Source organism: Acinonyx jubatus, chromosome X (assembly GCF_027475565.1).
Source record: "Acinonyx jubatus isolate Ajub_Pintada_27869175 chromosome X, VMU_Ajub_asm_v1.0, whole genome shotgun sequence".
NCBI classification, from domain to species: Eukaryota; Metazoa; Chordata; class Mammalia; order Carnivora; family Felidae; genus Acinonyx; species Acinonyx jubatus.
The window spans coordinates 89265401-89289954 of record NC_069389.1 but is presented as its reverse complement, the minus strand read 5'-3'; positions in this window follow the sequence as shown (position 1 = coordinate 89289954).

The window sequence follows — 24554 nt, the reverse complement described above, 5'->3', positions numbered from 1 at the left end:
CTATCAAATCCATCTTTTTTCCATTGATACAGCCACTGTCTTAGTGTAGGCTTTCATTTTCTTCCACCTGGGTCAGTAACACTGCCACCCGACTCTACTCCCTGTCTTCAGTCTTGCTTCCTTTGATCTAATAACCACACTGTAGCTAATGTAAACATTTAAAATTTTTAAAATTGATTCATGTCACTTGGTATCTTAAAACTCTTCAGTGGCTTCCCATTGTCTTCATGAAAAAGGTCAAACATCCGAATCTGTTATCTCGCATTCACACATCTTTCCCTCCCCACTAAACTACTTGTTTTTTTTTAACGTTTATTTATTTTTGAGAGACAGAGAGACAGAGCGTGAGTGGGGGAGGGGCAGAGAGAGAGGGAGACACAGAATCTGAAGCAGGCTCCAGGTTCTGAGCTGTCAGCTCAGAGCCCGACACGGGGCTTGAACTCACAAACTGGGAGATCATGACCTGAGCCGAAGTCAGACGCTTAACCAACTGAGCCACCCAGGCGCCCCTAAACTACTTGTTTCTTAATTACTATTTATTATTATATTATTATTATTATTATTATATAATTTAATGTTAAGTTAGCTAACATGCAGTGTGTATACAGTGTGCTCTTGATTTTGGGGGTAGATTCCCGTGATTCATCACTTGCATGAAACACCCAGTGCTCATCCCAACACATGCCCTCCTCAGTTCCCATCATCCATTTCCCCTCTCCCTTGCCCCCCCCATCAACCCTGAGTTTGTTCTCAGTATTTACGAGTCTCTTACTGTTTGCCTCCCTCTGTTTGAAATTATTTTTTCCCCTTCCCTTCCCCCATGGCCTTCTGTTAAGTTTCTCAAGTTCCACATATGAGTGAAAACATATGATATCTGTCTTTCTCTAACTGACTTATTTCACTTAGCATAATACCCCCCAGTTCCATCCACGTTGTTGCAAATGTCAGGATTTCATTCATTCTCATTATCAAGTACTATTCCATTGTATATATAAACTGCATCTTCTTTATCCATTCATCAGCTGATGGACATTTGGGCTCTTTCCATAATTTGGCTATTATTGAAAGCTCTGCTATAAACATTGAGGTACATGTGCCCCTATGAATCAGCACTCCTGTATCCTTTGCATAAATTCCTAGCAGTGCTATTGCTGGTTTGTTGGGTAGTTCTATTTTTATTCATTTATTTTTTGAGGAGCCTCCACACTGTTTTCCAGAGCAGCTGCACCAGTTTGCATTCCCACCAACAGTGCAAGAGGGTTCCCTTCTCTCCACATCCTCGCCAACATCTGTTGTTTCCTGAGTTGTTAATTTTAGCCACTCTGACCAGTGTGAGGTGGTATCTCATTGTGGTTTTGATTTGTATTTCCCTGATGATGAGTGCTGTTAAGATTCTTTTCATGTGTCCGTTGGCCATCTGGATGTCGTCTTTGGAAAAGTGTCTGTTCATGTCTTCTGCCCATTTCTTTACAGGATTATTTGTTTTTTTGGGTATTGAGTTTGGTAAGTTCTTTATAGATTTTTGATACTAACCCTTTATCCAATATGTCATTTTCAAATATCTTCTCCCATTCTGTTGGTTGCCTTTTAGTTTTGTTGATCGTTTCCTTTGCAGTGCAGAAGCTTTTTATCTTGATGAGGTCCCAATAGTTCATTTTTGCTTTTATTTCCCTTGCCTTTGGAGATATGTTGAGCAAGAAATTGCTGCAGGTGAGGTCAAAGAAGTTGTTGCCTGTTTTCTCCTCTGGGGATTTGATGGTTTCCTGTCTCACATTTAGGTCTTTCATTCATTTTGAGTTTATGCTTGTGTATGGTGTAAGAGAGTGGTCCAGTTTCATTCTTCTGCATGTTGCTGGCAAGTTCTCCCAGCACCATTTGCTAAAGAGACTGTCTTTTTCCATTGGGTACTCTTTCCTGCTTTGTCAAAGATCGGTTGGCTATACATTTGTGGGTCCAATTCTGAGTTCTCTGTTCTATTCCACTGGTCTATGTGTCTGTTCTTGTGCCAGTACCATACTGTCTTCATGATTGCAGCCTCATAGTAGAGGCTAAAGTCTAGGATTGTGATGCCTCCTTCTTCGGTTTTCTTTTTCAACATTACTTTGGCTATTCGGGGTCTTTTGTGGTTCAATACAAATTTTAGGATTGTTTGTTCTCGCTTTGAGAAGAATGTTGGTGCAATTTTTATTGGGATTGCATTGAAAGTATAGATTGATTTGGGTAGTACTGACATTTTAACAATATTTGTTCTTCCAATTCATGAGCATGGAATGTTTTTCCCTTTTTTGTGTCTTCTTCAATTTCCTTCATAAGTTTTCTATAGTTTTCAGCATACAGATCTTTTACATCTTTGGTTAGGTTTATTCCTAGGTATTTTATAGTTCTTGGTGCAATTGTGTATGTGATCAATTTCTTGATTTCTCTTTTTGTTGCTTCATTATTGGTATATAGAAATGCAACTGGTTTCTGTACATTGATATTGTATCCTGTGACTTTGCTGAATTCTTGTATCAGTTCTAGCAGCTTTTTGGTGGAGTCTTTTGGGTTTTCTGTGTAGACTATCATGTCATCTGTGAAAAGTGAAAGTTTCACTTCTTCTTTGCCACTTTGGATGCCTTTTCATTTTGGATGCATTTCATTTTGTTGTCTGATTGCTGAAGCTAGGACTTCCAACACTATGCTAAACAACAGGGATGAGAGTAGACATCCCTGCCATGTTCCTGATCTCAATGGGGAAGCTCTCAGTTTTTCCCCATTGAGATGATATTAGCTGTGGGCTTTTCATATATGGCTCTTATGATGTTAAGGTATGTTCCTTCTATCCTGACTTTCTTGAGGGTTTTTATTAATAAAGGATGCTGTATTTTGTCAAATTTTTTTTCTGCATCTATTGACAGGATCATATAGTTCTTATCCTTTCTTCTATTAATGTGATGGATCATAATGATTGATTTGCAAATATTGAACCAGCCCTGCAGCCCAGGAATGAATCCCACTTGATCACGGTGAATAATTCTTTTAATATACTGTTGAATTTGTTTTGCTAGTATCTTGTTGAGAATTTTTGCATTCATGTTCATCAGGGATATTGGCCTATAATTCTCCTTTTATGTGGGGTCTCTGTCTGGTTTGGGAATCAAGGTAATGTTGGCTTCATAGAATGAGTCTGAAAGCTTCCCTTCCATTTTTGTTTTTTGGAACAGATTGAGAAGGATGGGTATTAACTCTGCTTTATTTTTTTAATATTTTTTAATGTTTTTATTTATTTTTGAGACGCAGAGAGACAGAGCATGAGCAGGGGAGGGGCAGAGAGAGAGAGGGAGACACAGAATCTGAAGCAGGCTCCAGGCTCCGAGCTGTCAGCACAGAGTCCGACACGGGGCTTGAACTCACAGACCGTGAGACCATGACCTGAGCTAAAGTCAGACGCTCAACCGACTGAGCCACCCAGGCGCCCCTAACTCTGCTTTAAATGCCTGATAGAATTTCCCTGAGAAGCCATTTGACTCAGGACTCTTATTTGTTGGGAGATTTTTGATAATTGATTCAATTTTCTTGCTGGTTATGGGTCTGTTCAAATTTTCTATTTCTTCCCATTTGAGTTTTGGTACTGATATTTGGAAAGCCTCCAAATGCATGGAGGTTAAAGACGATCCTACTAAAGAATGAATGGGCACCTGGGTGGCTTAGTTGGTTAAGCATCTAAGCTTAGTTGGTTAAGCTGGTTAAGCAGCTCAGGTCATGATCTCACAGTTCATGGGTTCAAGCCCCATATTGGGCTCTGTGCTGAAAGCTCAGAGCCTGGAGCCTGCTTCAGATTCTGTTTCTCCCTCTCTCTCTCTCTGCCCCTCCCCCAGTCGTGGTCTGTCTCTGTCTCTCAAAAATAAACTTTTTAAAAAATTTAAAAAGAATGAATGGGTCAACCAGGCAGTTAAAGAATAAATTACATCCACGTTGCTACAAAGGGCCATATTTCATTCTTTCTCATTGCCACATAGTACTCCATTGTGTATATAAACCACAATTTCTTTATCCATTCATTAGTTGATGGACATTTAGGCTTTTTCCACAATTTGGCTATTGTTGAGAGTGCTGTTATAAACATTGGGGTACAAGTGCCCCTATGCATCAGTACTCTTGTATCCCTTAGGTAAATTCCTAGCAGTGCTACTGCTGGGTCATAGGGTAGGTCTATTTTTAATTTTTTGAGGAACCTCCACACTGTTTTCCAGAGCGGCTGCACCAGTTTGCATTCCCACTAACAGTGCAAGAGTGTTCCTGTTTTTCCACATCCTCTCCAGCATCTATCCTGGATGAGATAGATGCTATCTCTATCTATCCTGATTTGTTCATTTTGGCCACTCTGACTGGCATGAGGTGATATCTGAGTGTGGTTTTGATTTGTAGTTCTCTGATGAGGAGCAATGTTGAGCATCTTTTCATGTGCCTCTTGGCCATCCGAATGTCTGCTTTAGAGAAGTGTCTATTCATGTTTTCTGCCCATTTCTTCACTGGATTATTTGTTTTTTGGGTGTGGAGTTGATGCTAAGTGAAATAAGCCATACAGAGAAAGACAGATACCATATGTTTTCACTATTATGTGGATCCTGAGAAACTTAACAGAAACCCATGGGGGAGGGGAAGGAAAAAAAAAAGAGGTTAGAGTGGGAGAGAGCCAAAGCATAAGAGACTCTTAAAAACTGAGAACAAACTGAGGGTTGATGGGGGGTGCGAGGATGGGGAGGGTAGGTGATGGGCATTGAAGAGGGCATCTTTTGGGATGAGCACTGGGTGCTGTATGGAAACCAATTTGACAATAAATTTCATATATATATATAAAAGAATAAATTAAAAAAAATAAATGGAAGCAAATTAAAATGAAAACATGACAGTCCAAACCCTTTGGGATGCAGCAAGGGCAGTCCTATGAGGAAAATACATTGCAATCCAGGCCTATCTCTAGAAATAAGAAAAATCCCAAATACAAAATCTAAGAGTACAAAATACAAACTACAAAAATCCCAAATACAGAAGATAATGGCCTCTAAAGGAACTAGAGGCATAACAGCAAAGAAATCCCAAAGCCAGTAGAAGAAGAGAAATAATAAAGATTAGATCAGAAATAACAATATAGAATCCAAAAAAAACCTGTAGAACAGATCAATGAATGTGAGAGCTGGTTTTTGGAAAAAATTAACAAAATTGATAACCTAGCCAGACTTTTCAAAACGAAAAGAGAGAGGAGCCAAATAGATAAAATCACAAATGAAAGAGAACAGATCACAACCAACATCACAGAAATACAAACAATTACCATCAAATACTATGAAAAATTATATGCCAACAAATTGGACAACCTGGAGGAAATGGACAAATTCCTAGACACCCACACACTACCCACTGAACTACTTGTGTTTCCACAAATATGCCATATTCTTTCTCATTTTCGGTCTGTCACATATGATGTTCTTTCTACATAGAAATATTCATCTATACTTATTTTTGTCTGGCTAACTTATTAACTTAGACATCATATCCTCCAGGAAGCCTTCCCTGAATACTCATATTCAGTGTGATCTCTTAGTGCCCTGTTATTCCCCTTGTCACCCTGCATTTTAACCACTTGTTCCCTTGTCAGTTTCTCCCATTAGAACGTGATCTCCAAGGTGGCATGGGCTATGTATCGTTCACCATTCTATCCCCAGTGTCTGGCACATAGCAGAGTGGTCAATTGATATTTCGCAAGTGAAAGAATCAATGGAAGAAATGAGATTTTTGAGTTTCAGTGGGTTTTTTTTATTATGGCATTCTTTAAAATTATACACAGAGGGCTGTGCTTACTTAAAGATACCTAATATAATTTAGGTTTTTCTTCTTCACAATGAGTCATTAAGCATTATATGGTGATTTCATGTAATGATGCTTCTAGGGACTTTGAGGACAGTTATTATTTGTCATGGAATTCAAAGATCCCAAACAGCTAAGGTTTTCCATTCTTGGATCTTTTTAGTCATCAGTTTCCACTCGTGTGCCATTTCTTAAAGCTATCAATATGACCGACACTAATAACCTAGCGATAGGAATGGGGGAGTCCTATGCTTTGTTCCCTTTATATTTTGTTCTTTCTAATCTACTATAGACAGGGAAAGGAAATGGCCGCTTATGCTAGAACTGTACACAGAGTAAAGCTATATTGGTATAAGGTGAGGATGATGGGGTTTTCTTCCCGTGTAAAGGATATGAACTTTAGGACACGTAGTAGTTATTTTGACTATTAGCAGTCCTTTGTACGCTTCCTTGCTTCTCAGCTGTGCTCCAGGCAGAACAATTTGCCTAAAAGGCAACCATCTAATTGTCTCCATTACCCACATTGCTGGGAGCCTATACCCTGTTTCCTGGAGTCAGAATAGGCCTCTCAAGATTCCATTTCAGGGTCGGCCAAAGCTGCCTCAGACCAGCTCTCTAGGCTTGCCATTTGACACTGTGGGTCCTCAACTAAGAAAGAAAGAGTTGTCATCTTTATTCGGTCCCCATCAAGTACACACAGAAAAAAAAGCTTATAGTTATTTTTTGTGAACACTATGAATGCAAACACATTTGAAGTTTGCCCAAGTTTATGGATTGTGAATACAAAAAAGGGGGGAGCTGCCTTCAAAAGAAGAATTTGGCAGGCAGGGAGGGGCGTATGAAGAACGTGAGTCAGACAGCCTGGGAAGGCAGCCTAGCATATTAGTGAAATAAGCCCCTGAATAAACAGATACTTAATTCTGGAGAGCAGAATATCTGGATGGAGAAGCTTAATTACATTAGCACACATCCTGCCATAAACTCCAGACTCACACCTCATCTTTCCCTAGAGGCAGCTGCTGGGCAGGGAGGGGTGTGTGGTGTGTTTAGAGCTTGGGAAAAGTCACCTGTGTGGCATATGTCAGGTCTGCATAGGATGATGATGGTGGTGGTGATGGTGATTATACTAATTATTACCTTGCCTTTTTTGAATAGTCTATGTTTTAGAGCACTGTCACATCCATCATTACTTCTTGTCAAGAGGAAAACAAGTCACAGCAAAAAATAAGTGACGTACTCAAGATCCCACAGCCAGGGCAGAGTAGAACTGAATTAAAACTCAGGTCTGCTGATGCTTATTTACTTTTTATCTAATTACGCAGCCTCAACTGTCAAAATGTATTGGTATTGTCTAAAGGCCAAATGAGAGAAGCCTGTCTCTCTCCTTGAGGAAGTTGAAAATGCCTGTGGGTTACCGCAACCACAGCTCAAGCAGAATCTAAGTTTCCAGGAGGCCATCAGAGGTGAAGGAAAGAAGGAGCGTCTTCAATTCAGTAGGTGTTCTGCACTAGAGGAGATAGCAGCTTCCTGAACAACAAGAGGAGCTTAGCCAGGAGTGCAGGCTGGGCTCACAAGACATCTAGCTTGCAAAATCAGGGAAGGAGGACCTTAACTTCGATTCAGAGATAGCATGATGGAAAGGGCAGAGTAACACCTTTTCCCAAGTTGGATAAAGCTAGGCCTATTGTCTAGGTGGTTGTAGTTTCCTAATATCCTTCTACTTAAGCAGGTAGCATGGGCTTACAGAAAGAGAACAGAAGTGAAAGGCAGATTATCTGGGCCAAAAATCATGGACATTCAAGTCAGAAGGATATTAGAGGTCAAATACTCCTATCAGTGGGTCAGACAGATCTCTAACATCCACATTAAACTCCATGGGTAACTCTTTCTACCTTGAATCAGGAAACCTTCCCAGGGAGTCTATAAACTTCATATGAAGCAAGTTGAACAGGCACCAAAAAGTATTTCACATTGGTGATTTGAGGTCTTAATCTATGAAGACCAAACCCCTACAGAACTGAGTGTCTCCTAGCCAGAGGAATGAAAACCAGCATAAATAAATGGGAAGTATCTAACCTTGGTAGGGTAGCTTAAAAGTATTTTCCTCTGAGAAGCCTTACCTAGCCCTACCTAAAACTGGATTAAGCACCTCTTCCATGCTCATTTAAACACTGACCTGCTCACCATCTTCTATCCTATGCGCAGATTGCAATTACAGGTAATCTCTACCAGACCATAAGCTCCATAAGGGGCTCGATCATTTGTACACACCCATATCCAGCACAGTGTGTGACATACAGGAAGTATGCAGTAAATACTTTTTGAGTTGAATTAATATTAGCAATAGTTTGACCTCAGAAAATGCGTTGTTTCATAAAGCAATCGTGGCAGTATACCAGTCCATGCCAGTAAATCATCCGGAATTTGTTCAACCTACTTCGTTTCTTTTCCCCATCTGCTGCCATTTTATTATTTATATTTCTTCTTGCTCTTACCTCTCTTTATATAACTTTCTGCTCTGTACTGCTTCCCAATCTCTGGTCCGATAGCAGCTCAGAGATGCCCCCTGTTATTCTTCCTACCTTCCCCAGCTTGATCCATGCTCTGGGACCATTATTTACTCCTGTACTCCCACCAGCAACCCCCCCCCCCCATCAAAAAATATCCATCTTTTCTCCGAGATCTCAATGAGATATTATAGTGGGATGAAGTTCTAAGTTATAAAGTCATGCCAAGATGCTGATGCCCAGCCTAACAACTGCTTTAAGTCTTAGGATTTCCACAATTTATTTTTTATTTTTTTAAATTTACATCCAAGTGAGTTAGCATATAGTGCCATAATGATTTCAGGAGTAGAATCCAGTGATTCATCCTCTACGTATAATACCCAGTGCTCATCCCCACAAGTGTCCTCCTTAATGCCCCTTGCCCATTTAGCCCATCCCTCCACCCCAAATTATTACTTATCAACAGCCCCTTTATGAAACCCCAAGTGCTTTAAAACCAGAGAAACAAATCTGTGATATTGGAATTTCAGTTGGGAGACATGTTTGTGAATGGGTGCTGGTAGGGATTGTGTTGGGGAGGCTATGCCCTCCAAACCATACAATAGCCTAAGCCATAGCCTACACGGTCTCACTGTGATTTCAGTCTTGAGTTGAGGAAACCATGGAAGAGAAAATCCAAGTCAACATTTACTTCTTTTTGTTGCTGTTGTTTTGTTTTGAGAGAGAGCGAGAGTGTGAGCTGGGGAGGGGCAGAAGGAGAGGGAGAGAGAGAATTTTTTTAAGTTTTTTATTTTATTTTTGACAGAGACAGAGACAGAGTGCAAGCTGGGGAGGGGCAGAGAGAGAAGGAGACACAGAATCTGAAGCAGGCTCCAGGCTCTAAGCTGTCAGCACAGAGCCCGATGTGAGGCTCGAACCATGAGATCATGACCTGAGCTGAAGTTGGCTGCTTAACCGACTGAGCCACCCAGGGGCCCCAAGAATCCTTTTTTTAATGTTTTTACTTATTTTTGAAAGACACAGAGAGACAGAGTGTGAGCAGGGGAGGGGCAGAGAGAGAGGGAGACACAGAATCCGAAGTAGGCTCCAGACTCTGAGCTGTCAGCACGGAGCCCAAAGTGGGGCTAAAACTCAGGAATCACGAGATCATGACCTGAGCCGAAGTTGGACATTTAACTGACGGAGCCACCCAGGCATCCCAGAAGAGAGAGAATCTTAAGCAGGCTCCACAACCGTAAGATCATGACCTGGGCTGAAATCAAGAGTCAGACGCCCAACCGACTGAGCCACCCAGATGCCCATATGTATTTCTTTGGAAGGAGATTGGAACCTCTGTTAAAATTAACCTTGCAACTATTACATAAAATAGCTTGCTATTACCCAGGTTCTTCCTGTTCCCATTCAATTCAACAAATCCTACTGAATGCTTGCCTGTGATCTACATGGTACTGAGGGAATCAACACTAGTTTTTCCGAATCAAAAATTATTCATGGTTCTATAATGGTTAACTAAAGCAAAGCCCCTTAATCAAAAGAAAGAAATTATTTTGGTCCCCCTCCCTCCTCACCCATTTCCCCCCAGAATATCTTCCATTGGTGCCTCTGGCTTCCCAACTAGCTGTACATCCCACTGTGTTCACCTCCTGCATCTCCTGCTTATGGGCCAGTCCTCCAACTGCTGAACAGTTTGTGTTTAAGATGGAGACTGCGTCATATTTATGTCAATGGTGCTGAAGGCTAATGGTGCTTCAGATAATGAGCTTTTATTTTAAAAAATACAACAGCAAAAATAGGAACATCTGAAATTAAAGGGCATTTCACAAAGTGCAATTGAACAGGAGCAGGTGTCTATTTTTGCTGTGAAACTGTGATTCAAGTTCTAACTCTTATTTATCTACCAAATGGTTACACTTAGGATGCAAATATCAGGACCTTGTTACTGATTGGTCCTACTCTGGCATAAGTGTGCATATAGGGCTCCCTGAATCTGTGGCCAGTTGGCAAACTGCCGTGGACTCCTGGAGTTATACCACAATAAGCAGGTAGTTTATCTCACAGACGACCCCATCATTTCCCAATGCATTTCCTTCTTGCCCTTGATTTAAAAGCAGTTGTCCTCTTGGGTCTAATTTCAATGCAGATAGCACCTTCCCCTGGAGACCCTCCAAGCATTCAATAGGGAGAAATGATGATACATTTTTTGGTTTCCCTGCAGATAGGAAGGGCCACAGAACTTTGCAGAGCTAATCTATTTCCAAGTCATGGGCCTTTGCTGCCAACCTGCAAACCTTTCACTGTTTTCATTGACTTCCAAGTGTTCCCATCACAAAGTCTGTTTCAGAGCTGATCTCTCCTTAAGTCTCAAGCTCACTTCTTTCCCACCTCTACCCTTCCCTGAGCAGATAAGGTGACCCCTTGCTGGAGAAGAGAATAAGGGGAACTGAGGTTTGAGATAAAAGAAGGAAGGTAAAGTAGGTTGCAGAATAAATTCGTGCTTTTGCCATGCAATCTTGGGAGAGATGCACCTCAGGCCTTGGAATGGTATTTGTACATGTTAGAGACAAGGAATCTGAGAGCTTCCCCCATCCATCTCTATGATCTCATTTCTTACCACTCTCGCCTTTGCTCATTCTGATCCAGCTACACTGATCTTTCTGCTTTGAAAACACTCCAAACTGAGTCTATGCTGGATCTGTTCTATGTTCTGAGAACATCTTTTCTCTAGATCTTTCCTTGGCTTTTTCCTTCCCATCTTTTAGGTCTGGACTCAAATTTCACATCATCAAAGATACTCTACCTAACCGTTCACTATACAACAGGCCTCTATTTCTGCCTAGTCTCTTGCATATTATCCTCTTTTATTTTCTTCATTGTGCTTAGCAGTGCCACAAATGATTTTATCAGTATGCTCACTTTATTTATTACGTGTCTCTCAATGAAATGTGTCACTACATGAAAACCCCATCATGGCAAGAAACATGCCCTTTTTGTTCACTGCTCTATCACCAGCACCCAAAAGAGTAGCAAGAGCTCATTCTATCTGTTGAGTGAATAAACAAATCCAGGTGCCCATGCATTGCAAGGTGCACATCACTGATGGGGACGTTACAGAAGTACTCGCAGTACTAGCTAAGAGATTGCTTTAGTTTCAGGGTCATATCTGAGTAACTTCTTTGAGGGATGTTCATACAAAAGGGATCTAAGTGTGTATGTGTCTCACAAATGTTCTCTGGATCTTTGGTATAGACACTGAGGATAAAAAAGGTATCTATAGTTACTTGGGAGTGGCAAACATTATTGGTAGGACGTGGCTGTTAAAGTTGGGAAATAGACAAAGAGAACTTAGCATGCTTGGAGTAAATGACTCAGCAAAAAGACCAGCCAATTGGAATTAATAGTGGCCATGAAAGAGTGTAAATTCATCAAAATTAAGGTAGAGCCTTGGGGCGCCTGTGTGGTTCAGTCAGTTAAGCGTCTGACTTCGGCTCAGGTCATGATCCCACAGTTCAGTTCGTGGGCTCGAGCTGCGCATCGGGCTCTGTACTGACAGCTCAGAGCTTGGAGCTTGCTTCGGATTCTGTGTCTCCCTCTCTCTCTGCTCCTCCCCCACTCATGCTCTGTCTCTCTCTCTCTCAAAAATAAATAAACATTAAAAAAGTTAAGGTAGAGCCTTAACTTAGCTAAAGGAAAAAGAAGGAGGGAGAAGGAGAGGGAAAGCAAGGGAAAGGAAAGGAAGGGAAAGGGAGGGAGGGAAGGGAAGGTGGAAAAAAGAGAAGGGAAGGGAAAGGAAGGGGAAGGGGAAGTGGAGGGGGGAGGGTAGGGGAGAGAGATTAGGAACTTAACAGGAATATTAAATACATTTATGAGGCCAGAACTCTTCTCACAAAAGATATTAAAAGAGACTGCCCAGACTTAGCAGAGGAATCTCTCCCCTGGATGAAGAAGGTAGAGCATAAAGACTGGATTATGGGATAAAGTAAGGAGGAAGCAGAGGGCACTGTGAGGTTGCTTATAGAAAATTTCAGTTTTCTCTGAAGAGGGGAGCTATCTGATCAAAATCTTATATAATGCGGCCCAGAACACTCAGTCTTGAAATAAAAAGAATAAAAAGCAAATTATAAAGTTGTATTTTGAACTTCTTGGAGATCGAAGTCAGTAGGTAAGCTGTAAAAATTATCTATCCCCATGGGGAAATAGAGGGCAGGGGGCAGGGAGGGCCATGAGAGAGAAAGAAGCAGGGAATGGCTAAAACAGAGCCGCTAGGGACTAGAATAGGAGCATGAAGACTGTTAGTTGATCTTCTAAAGCTATACAGTAAAACAGTTGCTAATTTCTGGGTGCACATGTATGTGTATATGTGCGTGAGCACACACGTGTGTATTAGCATGTACATGTCCTATTTTTCCAGTTGGAATAGCAACTTATCTGGGGGAGAATGTTTTCCCTAAAGGAAGAAAACACTGAAAGAGGGAAAATAAGCTCTTGGAGTAATTTTGTGTGTGAGATTATGTGTGTACAGTTGACCCTAGAACAATGTGGGGGTTAGGGGCATTGACCCCTCCCCACTTTGCAGTCAAAATGCATATAACTTTTGACTCCCCCCAAACTTAACTACTAATAGCCTACTGTTGACTGGAAGCCTTACCAATAACATAAACAGTCAATTAACACATATACTCTATGTTATAAATACTATATACTGTATTTTTACAATAAAGTAAGCTAGAGGAAAAAAGAAGTGTTATTAAGAAAATCATAAGGAAGAGAAATACACATTTACAGTATTCTATTGTATTTACCGAAAAAATCCATGTATAAGTGCACCCAGGCAGTTCAAACCCATGTTGTTCAGTGGTCAACTGTATGTATTTAAGTGTCATGAATATTTTTTCCCTTGTTATGTGCTGGCTAATTCAAAGTTAATTTGATTTAGAACATCTAAAGGTTTTTTTTCCTTTATTTTTTTTCTCTGTTTCGTCTCTGGAATACAAAGAGTACTCTGCCTCCCTAGGCCATAAATAACTCCAGGGACATTGGAATAAGTCATACTATTATGAATTGGGTTTCGTAACTATATTAAATGACTCATTGTGCCTATCAGGTTTAATGAAATGCTTCTTCTCCATTTTTTAATAAGCACAGAGTAGGAAAAATGACACAAAATTACCAAGAGGAATGGAATGAGGAAACTCACTTACCATAATATTCTTGTGAACAAAAGGCCAGAGACAAATGTTGAAATGAGTTTAGGAAAGGGAGTGAAAGAACAGAAGGCAGACAAATACAGTAACATAGTATGAGGATGGAGGAAAGAGGACCAAAAGTTCAAAGACCTGACAAATTAATATATAAAAGTGTCAAAGTAAGCATTTAAACTGGGTATTTAATGCTCTGAAAGAGTTCCTCTTATCCCTATTTTGATTGACCTAGGTCTTTTGGTAAACAACTAAACAATGTTTGATTGGAATCTGTGTTGCTTTGAGGTTTCTAAAGTTTGTTCTCTATATACTATTATCTTACTCTTTAAAAACAATCCACAATTCGATTTAAAAAGAACCTGGAAGGGGGGGGGTGGAGTCAATATTAGAAGAGGCCCAAGGATAAAGAGGATCAGTATAAGAACTGTATCTGCCAAAAAATGAGCAGTGAGTGAGTACGGGATAGGAAATATGAAAGAGGACAGAATGAGGTCCAGGCAGTGAGGCTCAGACAGAATAGGCTTCATGTATACAACTCCTGTAAAAAAAAGGGATAAAACATGATGCTTACATAACAAATATGTTTTACTTTCAATTGCTGTCATTATGGTTATTTTCTGTTAACTGTGTAAGAACTTCTTCGGTCTTTCCATGTTCCTACAAGAACTTCACTCTGATTTAGTAAATTGCTGCCCCATTTGAAAAATTGTAGCTTTCAAAATGCGCATTAGTTCTGGTTATGGAGAGCTGATATTGCCTGCATTAGGAAACTATACTGTCGTGGCATCTAGAGAAGCAGCCTCAGAGAACTCAAAAAAACGCCTCATTGAAGAGCCTAGATTTCCATACCAGTCACAATGGCCATCAGTGTTAGCCAAGAGAGAATTGTCAGAAGCAGCAATTAAGTAAAAACAGACTCTTGCTTATTTTTTTTTTTCCTCTGTCCCAGTCAATAGGAGGATGAAAGAACAGGAGTATAAGAGCCATTAGGAATGAAGAAAGGTTACCCCATTTCCTGACTGTAGATCCTTGAACTAGAGAAGGGGGGAACACAGAAGACTGAAGTTTTGCTTTACACTAGCTAGATTTTTCAGTAACTAAAAAAGTCTTACTATTCGAGGTGAAACAATCCTTACAGATGACAATACCTGAAAAGCTACACACTCTTCCTAGGAGTCATTGTAGGGCCAGGAAAGAGGTCTCAATAGCATGATTTAAGATGATATGGGGTGAAAAAATAAAGCTATTTCCTGTTTAGACCTCTTCAAGTTCTGGTTATTATTTATTAAGTAACCGGTTATAGAATTATGGGTTATTACTACCGGTTATCTAATTATCTTCATAGAAAAATAAGGTATTTCTGATATTTAACTAAAGGGTATAGTTCTTTGGTTTGACATATTGTAGACCTATTATTTTCATCTAAACATTGACACTTGTTTGTCTCTCCAGCAGCCATATTCTATTCTTCTAGCAATGACATAGTGATTGTCGAGGAATCCATTCTTCCTTGGCTTTCAGTCATTATGGTTTGGATGTGATTGATTCCATCCCCTAAATCCAGGGATGGACACTGACTGGTGCAAACAAATCAGCAAATCTCATCCTCCTGGCCAAAGTGATTAGTTCAAGGATGAATATTAGACTGAATTTATGTTAATTATGGAGAATGAATAGGACTAGTGCAGAAACTAATGGAAGAAATTCTGTCTTCCCCTATGTGGGATAGGGATAGCGGGAAGTCTGGAATTGCAGCCATTGGTATCAGCCATTTTGTTACTAGGAGGTGGAAAATGTTAGAGCTGCCAAATATCTACCAAGTGGAATATGAGAATGAAGGCAGTACTGCAGAAGTTCAAGGAGAAAGATGTAGAGAGACTGGGTTGTCAGTGACATTGTTCGAGTTGCTGGATCAAGCTTTATTTATTTACCTCTAGAATTTTAAGTTATGTGGGTCTCCTCTACACATTCTTTTCATTATACAAATTACTTTGAGTTGGGTTTTTAGTCACTTAGAACATAAAGAATTCTAATGGATAAATTAGTTTTATCTTGGTTTCTTTCTACAAAATGGGCCAGTTGGCTTTGACCATGTTTTATCTGCCGCTTAAGTGTAAGTGTGATCAGCTGTTTCACAGATGCATCCCAGAATCGGTTGAAAGTGAGTTCGGATGATTCAGTGGAAACGATTTCCTATGACTACAAAGAAAAATTTAAAGCACAAAGCCCATGTTCAGGGCATATGAATAGTATTGATAGTATAACCAAAGGTCAAATTACTCTATTATTTTGGGACTCTTGACATGAGGATCAGTTCATATTTAAATGCTTATCTTGGAGTCTTCCAAGTGGTTACTCTCTGAGCACCTGAAGTTAAATTGTATGTCAGCGTTTGAAACGTCCTTGGCAAGCTTGTCTAGTGCAATCGCTTTAATTTGCACACAGGTAAGCTGAGGTTCAGAAGGAGGATGAACAGACCACAGAGTAGTAGCCAAACATGCCTTGATTATATCGGTGTTGGTTGTATTTGAACATACATCCTCAATATCACTGGTATGGCCACATATAACCTCCCTGCATATACAGATGGTTTACTAAGAAAGTTGCTATCAATGCAGCATGCTTGATGTTTTAATTGACCTACTGCCCTTAAAGCTAGGTGGTTATTGATTTGAGAAGAATACAGATGAGATTAAGGGCATTGTTTTAATCCTCTATGTGCCAGTGATGTGGGCATCAGTTATTTTTACTTGTCCAACATCCTCTTTTCTGGTTAAAGAGCCTACCTCTTCCTTTTGACTTAATCAATCTTTCCAGATCTAAAGATGAGCAAATAACCCTGGACTGGCCAATAAAAGGACAATATTGTCCTGGCTTGGGAGTGAGCAGATATCCAAACCAGTTGAATTAGAGAAAATCCTAAGACACTTATAGAAATTATTAGACATGAGGAGCTTGTGGGGTTTTTTGTTTTGCTTGTTTTTCTGCTGAGGTTATTACTCTAGTAGAATATAAGTTTAGAGATGCTGTCTTCTTCATTACTTCATTGGAGATAGCTTCCAGCACAAAAGAAAGCAGAGGTCAAGAGATTCCTAAAACATATCATTTGAATTCCCCACTTCAGTCAGCCTTATTCCTGAAACTTTCACATATGTGACCTGATATATTCCCTTGTCTTTAATAAACTAGTTTGAACTGTGCTTTCTGTCGCCCAAAGAGCCTTAACTAATGCAGACCTTTATTTCTCTGAAATCCACAAATGGCATATATAGTTGATATGAGTTGTCACCTAGCCAAAGCCTCCTTACTTGGAACTGTCCACATAGTTTCAGTCCCTGATGAAAGAATGGTCATGTTTTGAACTGGGGTGAACACCTGAACACCTTACCAATCTATAAGCTATGCAGAGGCCATTATTTGGGCACAGTAACTGAATGAATTAGCTATAAGGTCATCTCCAATTGGGTCAGAGTTGGTGCCATGGCAAGACAAAGTCACTTATAAGCCATAGTTCTGGGAAAGCAGAGAAACCATGAATAAATAGAGAAAGCTAATCTATAAAGAGAAAACAGTAGAAAAGAGCACATAGAAACAAACTGACCATGTACACAAAGAAAAAAAAAGGAATATATAGCTGCCTAATGATTTTCTATACAAAATATGGTGTTTCCTTCACTCCATTTCTTCCAGAGCCTTGCCCCAATTTCATCCTTCTAATGCAACTTCCCTTTGTAATTTAAACTAGCCTGAGTGGGCTTCTATTCTTTAACTGGCTTCCTTTTTCACCCACCGATCCCAGCACTATGTCAGAGGATGAGGAAAATTTATTACAAACCTACCTGGACTAGAGGAAATAGGGCTAAAAGCAGAAGACTGCGGGATGTCTGTGGCATGAATTTTGCACATAAAGAAGACCACCTGTTAAGCCTCAATTCCTTGACTCAATTTGAAGCCTAAAAATCTGTGGACTGGCTTCCTTGTGCATGGAAGCTAGGGAAGCTCTCCCCCACAAGTGTTTATAACAATGTTTAAATTATCATCTCAATTACTCTCTGTGTACACATCAATGAGCACTGTGCATATCAATAAATGAACTCTGTGTATTCTGAAGGCTACTGTGGTAACATCAACATCTAGATCCAGTTTGCATGTGATGGGCACCTTACCAGCTAGTTTTAAATGGTTAAGGGATTATGTCTGACATTTAAGGGAGAACAGATGATTCTCATTGTCCTACATGAGGTAAATTAAAGCAGTCTGAAAATGAATGCCTTAAAACATGGTATTATTCTGCTCCTGGTCTGTTCTATAGCCATACAGAAAAAAAAAAAAAAAAAAAACACAGGACAAAATGTTCCTGGGGAGAAAAAAGATCCACAGATGCCTGGCAGGATGGGATCACATGGCCAAAGCAAGCCAACACCTTCTATAGAATCCAGGTTCCCCCAACTAACGCAAGGTCATCTTCCAGACTGCCAATCAATCCTTAGGATGATCCCACTCCAGGGCAGAGAAAATGAAACATAATGTAGTCCTGGCTGTATCTTGCTTACTATCCCTCTTAAATTCTTTTCTGAAGTGACTCGTGGAGCCAGTGAGAGATTGTTTGCAAATGACGAAAGTGTTTCATGTGTATAGGACTCCCCAGAAGCTCAATTTCTGGAGAAGTAGCAAGAACCTTAAAATGGTGACTTTGGTTGGCATGAAAGGTCCTAGTCTTTCTCTTTGATTACAGAGCTTAAAGACTTTCTCTTTTACTCTCTCTCTCTTTTTTTCTAACTTAAAATGAGGGGGGCAGGAGAAGGAGAGGGACAGTGGGGAGGAGGGGGGGAAATGAGAGAGAGAAGGGGGGGAGAGAGAGAGAGAGACAGCAGATAGAGACAGAGAGAGAGGAGAGAATACATGTCCTAGATATTGGTGATGTTATTTTCTAGCCTGTGATTCAAATCATTTGGGAACAGAGTTGACTTCCCTTTCTTACCTCTCCTTCCTCCTTCCTTTTCTTTTTTTCCTCTCCCTCCTTTTCTTTAAGGAGGATACTTTTTTTTTTGTATCATTAAAATGAGCTTGTTGTCATTAAAATGCCTACTCTACCGTGGTTACATAAGGGATTAATAACCCAAAGCATTGTTAAAACAACTTAGAAGCAGAGAAGGGGGAAGTGAATATTCTCCCCCCATTGTCAGCAAAATTAAAACCAACTTGATTTCCTCTCTTGTGATGTCTTAGTTTTTTTTTTCCTCCTAGCTGAAGAATAAATAAACCAGTCCTCAGAGACTCAACAGCAGAAGCAGCAGCCCCAAACATCATTTTCATGGAATAATGCATGGGAAGCATTAGCACAGTTCTTGGTACATTGTGAGGACTCAGTAAGGGTTAATTATTCATGTTGTTGTTATTACTATTAGTCTCAAATATTCACATTTGTTGTTCAAGATACCCTTAAAAGCTGGCCATCCCAAAGATTCAATCTTAAAAAAGGCTTTCACACCGGAATTTCAGGGTTTCTTTAGGTTTTAAAGTGCTTTCACATCTCGGACCTCACTTTTGTTCTGATACAAGTTTGGATTTGTAACTGAAAGGTTTTTTTTTTTTTCTTTTAATGGCAGCGTTCTAGCTAGAACAGTTACCGGAGTAAAAAACCTACATCATTACCGTTGCATGAAGAAAATGCTGAGAAAGGGCAGGGGAGGCTTTGTCTTCATAAAGGCATGAAACAACTTCATGTGCAATGTTTGAGAGACACAAAGATTTTTTTCACTTTTATCAGCGCACAAAGACAACTCTTTGCCTATTGAGCAAAAATTGAGTAATAAACTGGTGTGAAAACCAACTTTACGGGGCTCTATGTATATTTTTATAAACACTCTCATGGTGCTAATTATCATGTGACAGTTTTACAAATATTAAGCTATTTATCTTCATAACATGCCAAACAGGTAAGTTAGATACTAGTATGTGGCCATCACCATTTTCTTTTTGAGAAATGCAGGGCTAAAAAGAGCTATGCAAATAGCCCACCATCATGCAGCCAGTATGTCCCAGAGTCTGGACTGGAACCTAAGCAGCCTGGCTCCAGTCTATGCTCCGTACCATAACGCTGTGCTGCCTCCCTCTGCAACTACACCTCCCCGAGAAGCTGATGCTTTCCCAGGTAGCTCCCCTCTCAGTGCCACCTTCTCACCATCTGCAGACTTCTTTGATTGAGGGGGGAATTACTTTCTTTGCTTGAATAAAAAAGATGGAGGGATGGAGCCCTTTCTTTCTAAAGGCTATATAACCTTCATCTTTAACTGGTTAGGCCACTTGAAAACAAACCCTGAAACCGAAAGAGGGCATCCCTGTGGAGTCAGAGCAAGGCAAGGATCATATCAGGTACACAGAACAGATGGAGTCACCCTCCTTCTCTAGAGAGGGAAAACGACAAGTTGATATCAGAACCCATTACGCGTCCTTTATGGTTCACTGTATATAAATATTTAAACTGAATGCAATTCCTTTTCTTGAAAATAGCATAGTATTTATACTCTGGATCCAGACGTCTTGTGCCGAAATCTAATTTCTTCAATTAGTTTCAGTGTTTTGACCTGTGCGCTGCCCAGCTATTGCCTTGGGCGAGTCACTAAACTAACTTGATGCCTCAGTCTCCTGATTTCTAAAATGGGGGTGACAACAGTATTTACTAATAGAATTGTTGTGAAGATTAAACAAGCAAATGCGTTTAAAGGTATTATAAAAGTGTCTGGTAAGCATTATACGTATCAGCCAGTGGTAGTAGTAGGTATGGAAAAATAATACAGGGAGTTCTCATCTCTCTTTGTATCCCCGATTTCTCTCCCATGCTATTTACTCAGGCCACTGACTTTGTTCCAATTCCAATTGTCTTTAACCACTTGTTCCTTGATTTCTGTCCATGATCAAACAGAAAAAAAAGGCAACAGCACACACAGTCAGGTTTTGGCACATGCGCAGACAGGAATTTGCCATATGGGACCTACTTTAAGACACATTCTCTAGGAACAGAGTACTGTACATTCAAATGCTGGGTCTGTCTGAAAAGTAGACAAGTGCCACTTTCTGATGGCAACAGTCCAGACATGTTAGGTTCATGTTACTATCAGGAGAGATACGGCTATGTGGTCTGTTCTTTCTCTGTGCCTTGTGGGTTGTCTGCTTATTTGTTTGTTTTGTGAGTTTTGCTTTTTATCTTGTATAAAGAGAGAGAGAGAGAGAGAGAGAGAGAGAGAGAGAGAGAGACTAAAAGAATAGCAAAGACGACCTAAAAAATCTGGAACAGTAAAAGCATAAACTAAATTTATCACTTTAATTAATTTTAAAAGTCAAAATACAGTGATTATATTACTCATCAAGGAGAGAGGAAAAAAGGCCCTAACTGCTTATAAAGGAATTGATCAAGAGGCAACCTAACAAAATCCTGGCACCTGAACTAATTCTAGGGCCATGTCCAATCAGGAATGGGGCATTTTAATAGAAACATAAGATTGGGTCTTAAAAATACTGCTTAATATCAACTAGTGAGATACATACCAAAGTGTCCCTAGGTGTTGATTATTTACACCTGCTCTGTAAGATTATATTTAGAATGCAGAAAAGTTATACCTTGTTGGAAAAGCAAAGATCTCAAAACATTTCCTGGTTCCTATCTGTATGTTATATAAAATATATGGCTTAGAATTCAGTTTACGAAACCATACAAATCAATGGACATACTGCGAAATTACTCTAACTATAGGCAAATAATTAGGCAAGAAGGAGCCTTGGATGTCAAACCTGTAAACTCAAAAGTGTAGTCATGACAGATAATACAGCCACAGTTTGCACTTGAGGAAATCGTTTGAAGATTGGTTAAGGGGCTGTCCCAAAAGTTCCACAGCTGGTCAGCAGCAAAGCTAGTAGTTAGACCAGCCCTGTCACCTCACCCCTCCATTACATTGGAAACATCTCAATGGAGGTTGGATACGTTGGTTTTTTATTTAGTAGGTAATGAGCCACTCCATCGTATAGCACAGAATTTTACTTTCAGTCCTGCCTAAATAGTCTAATTGGTCCTAGAGATAATTTCCAGTCAAAGGCATAGAAGGTCTCAGAGTTCCTGTTCCCCATCTAACCTCAGCTGCAGATGTGCCCAGGGTTTTTCCTTGACTGTATCTAGGTCTGTTAGGATAAATGGTCTGCTCTTCTCCAGACCTGGACCTTGGAACAATTAGGGAGTAGGTGAAGTTTTACGTCCTCACTGTCTTTGTGTATCTTCTCTTTTCCCTACCTTGCCAAACCTTTCTTACTTTTTCAAGGCCCGGGTCGAGTCGCATCTTCCTGGTGAAGAGTTTTTGACCATTCTGGAAAAAAGAAGTCATCACTCACCTCTTCCAACTCCTATAGCATATAATATATTTGCCACCCCTTCAGCAGTTATAATATGCCTTACTGATGATGGTGATAGTGGCAGTGGTTGTGGTAGCTAAAATTTGTGAAATGCATCTTTATGGTAGAAGTTTTTGATTAATTATGTCACTCTTCACCACCACCCTATGAGGTAGGTTCTCGGCATCTCTGCTTGAAGATGAAGCAACAGGCTCAGAGTGTTTAGGGGACTTGGCCATGGTCACATAGCTAGTAAATGCCAGGACCAGTATTCAAACAGGTTTTTTGTTTTCTGTCTCCATCTTCCAAGCTCTTAACCACTATATCACGGTTTTTCAGAGTGCGGTCCACAAGCATCAAAATCACCCAAACATAGGTTGCTTGGTTTTATCTTAAACTTGCTGAAGGATGATCCCTGAATGTTTTCTAGCCCCTTGGAGGTTTGGCTATCCACGGAAGTTTCTGAGAACCACTGCACTAAAAACTCTACTGGTAGCAACTCCCTTGAGTTTATATAGGTTTTCATGCTCCCAGAACTCCTTGATGTCCATTATTTCTTGCTAGCTCTTTCTCTATCTGACTCCTTATAAACGTTTATGTTTTGTGACTCCTGACTAGAGTATAAAGGACATGGTTTCTCTCTGCAGGGCCTGCTCACTTCATACCTCAGTATTTTCTACACATTCATAGTTGTTAGTGAGCCTACTCTTCGTGATTGCTAAATGGTCTCTGCTGCTTCAGAGAAGATACCATTCTGTGTTTCATACTAAAAAGGGCATTTTTAACTCACAGAAGTCACAAAGAGTGGCTTGAATTTCAAGCATTATTGTGTCATGTTCAGTCCATTAAAAAAGGGGGATAGACACCTAGGTGGCTCAGTTGGTTAAGCGTCTGACTTCACCTCAGGTCTGATCTCACTGTTTGTGAGTTCGAGCCCCGCATCGGGGCTCTGTGCTGACAGCTCAGAGCCTGGAGCCTGCTTCAGATTCTGTATCTCCCTCTCTCTCTGACCCTCCCCCACTCACACTCTGTCTCTCTCTCTCTCTCTCTCAAAAATAAATAAACATTAAAAAAATTAAAAAGGGGGGTAGGGAATCACAATGGTATGACCTTTCTGTCTTCACAGGGAGAATGGCATTTGAGTCCATTGCTGAGATTTCCCTTCCCTTCCTGGATGTCTTTCCCATGTCACTAGCTCCTTGCCATGACCTCCCAGGGAGAAATGTGCTTACAGAAGAAGTTGAAGATAGTGGGGGCCTAATGCATCTTGGGTCACGGAAGGAATACTCTATGATATTACCGATAGGAGGAGTCTGCCTTTGGCCACAGTGATCAAACACTAAGATGATAACCACATTTAAAAAATATTTTTTAATGTTTATTTTTGAGAGAGAGAGAGAGACAGGGGTCGAGCAGAGGAGAGGCAGAGACAGAGGGAGACATAGAAACCGAAGCAGGCTCCAGGCTCTGAACTGTCAGCACAGAGCCTGACGCGGGCTCATACCCACGAACCATGAGATCATGACCTGAGCTGAAGTCCAGGGTTTAACCGACTGAGCCACCCAGGTGTCCCAATAACCACATTTTTAACTCTTTTGTTAGAAAACTTATTTAAAAATAATGTATTTTTTCCAAGTACAAAAATATCAAATGCTCATTATAGATTACTTGAAAATGGAGAAAAAAAGCAAACAAAAAAATTCCTTGGTCACTCAATCATTTAAACAAAGCCACTGTCAACATTTTTATATACAGTCTTTCAGTCTTTTTTTCTATGCAAGTGTGTGTGTGTGTGTGTGTGTGTGTGTGTGTGTGTGTGTGTGTTTGTCACATATTTTTTTAATGGAACAATACTCTACACAAGATTTTGGATCTTGGCTTTTATATCAGTAATAAATGATGAACAGTTTTCCTATTTCACTAAATACCTTTGTACAAAATATGATGTTGGAAAAGTTTATAAAGTAGTTAAATTAAGTTCTTTTATTTTCTTTTAAAAAAAAGTCTATTGAGTACCATGTCTGTATCAATGATTATTGAAAAATAAGACAAGCAAAGAAGGACCAGAAATAGGAGCCAAGTTGGACCAGGGGGCCTATAGCTAATAGTCTAACTAAAGTCCCATTGGGACTTGGCTCAAACACCAAAGTAAGTCATAAGGATGAAGCTGAGAACAGTATCCAGGGAATCAGAAGAGACAGATCATAAGCAAAGCTCCAAATTATAGGATATGGTTTGAGAGTAATACTCAGAGAGGTCCAGATTAGTTGGAGGCCCAGCATGGGAAGAGTCAGAGGTCAGGGATCAATGCCCTGAAGGTTAAATGTAAGCAAGTGGGCAGTGTAGAGTCTGAGTGTACAAACATAAGTTCGGATTAAGTATTCAAGACAAAGATAAGCAAATAGTTAGGAAATATTGGAGAACGAAGCACAGGAACTCAGGATCTGAATCAGAAGCAGATCAGCACAATAATGTGACAAGCAGTCCTTGGAGAGCAACTATCTGGATATCAGCAGTCTTGGTGAAGGCACTTAAGAGTGCAATACGAACTCTACATAGTCCAGGGATTGCACTCAAGGAATTGGAGCCCAGTGTGCCATTATAGTTGTAACAGCGACCA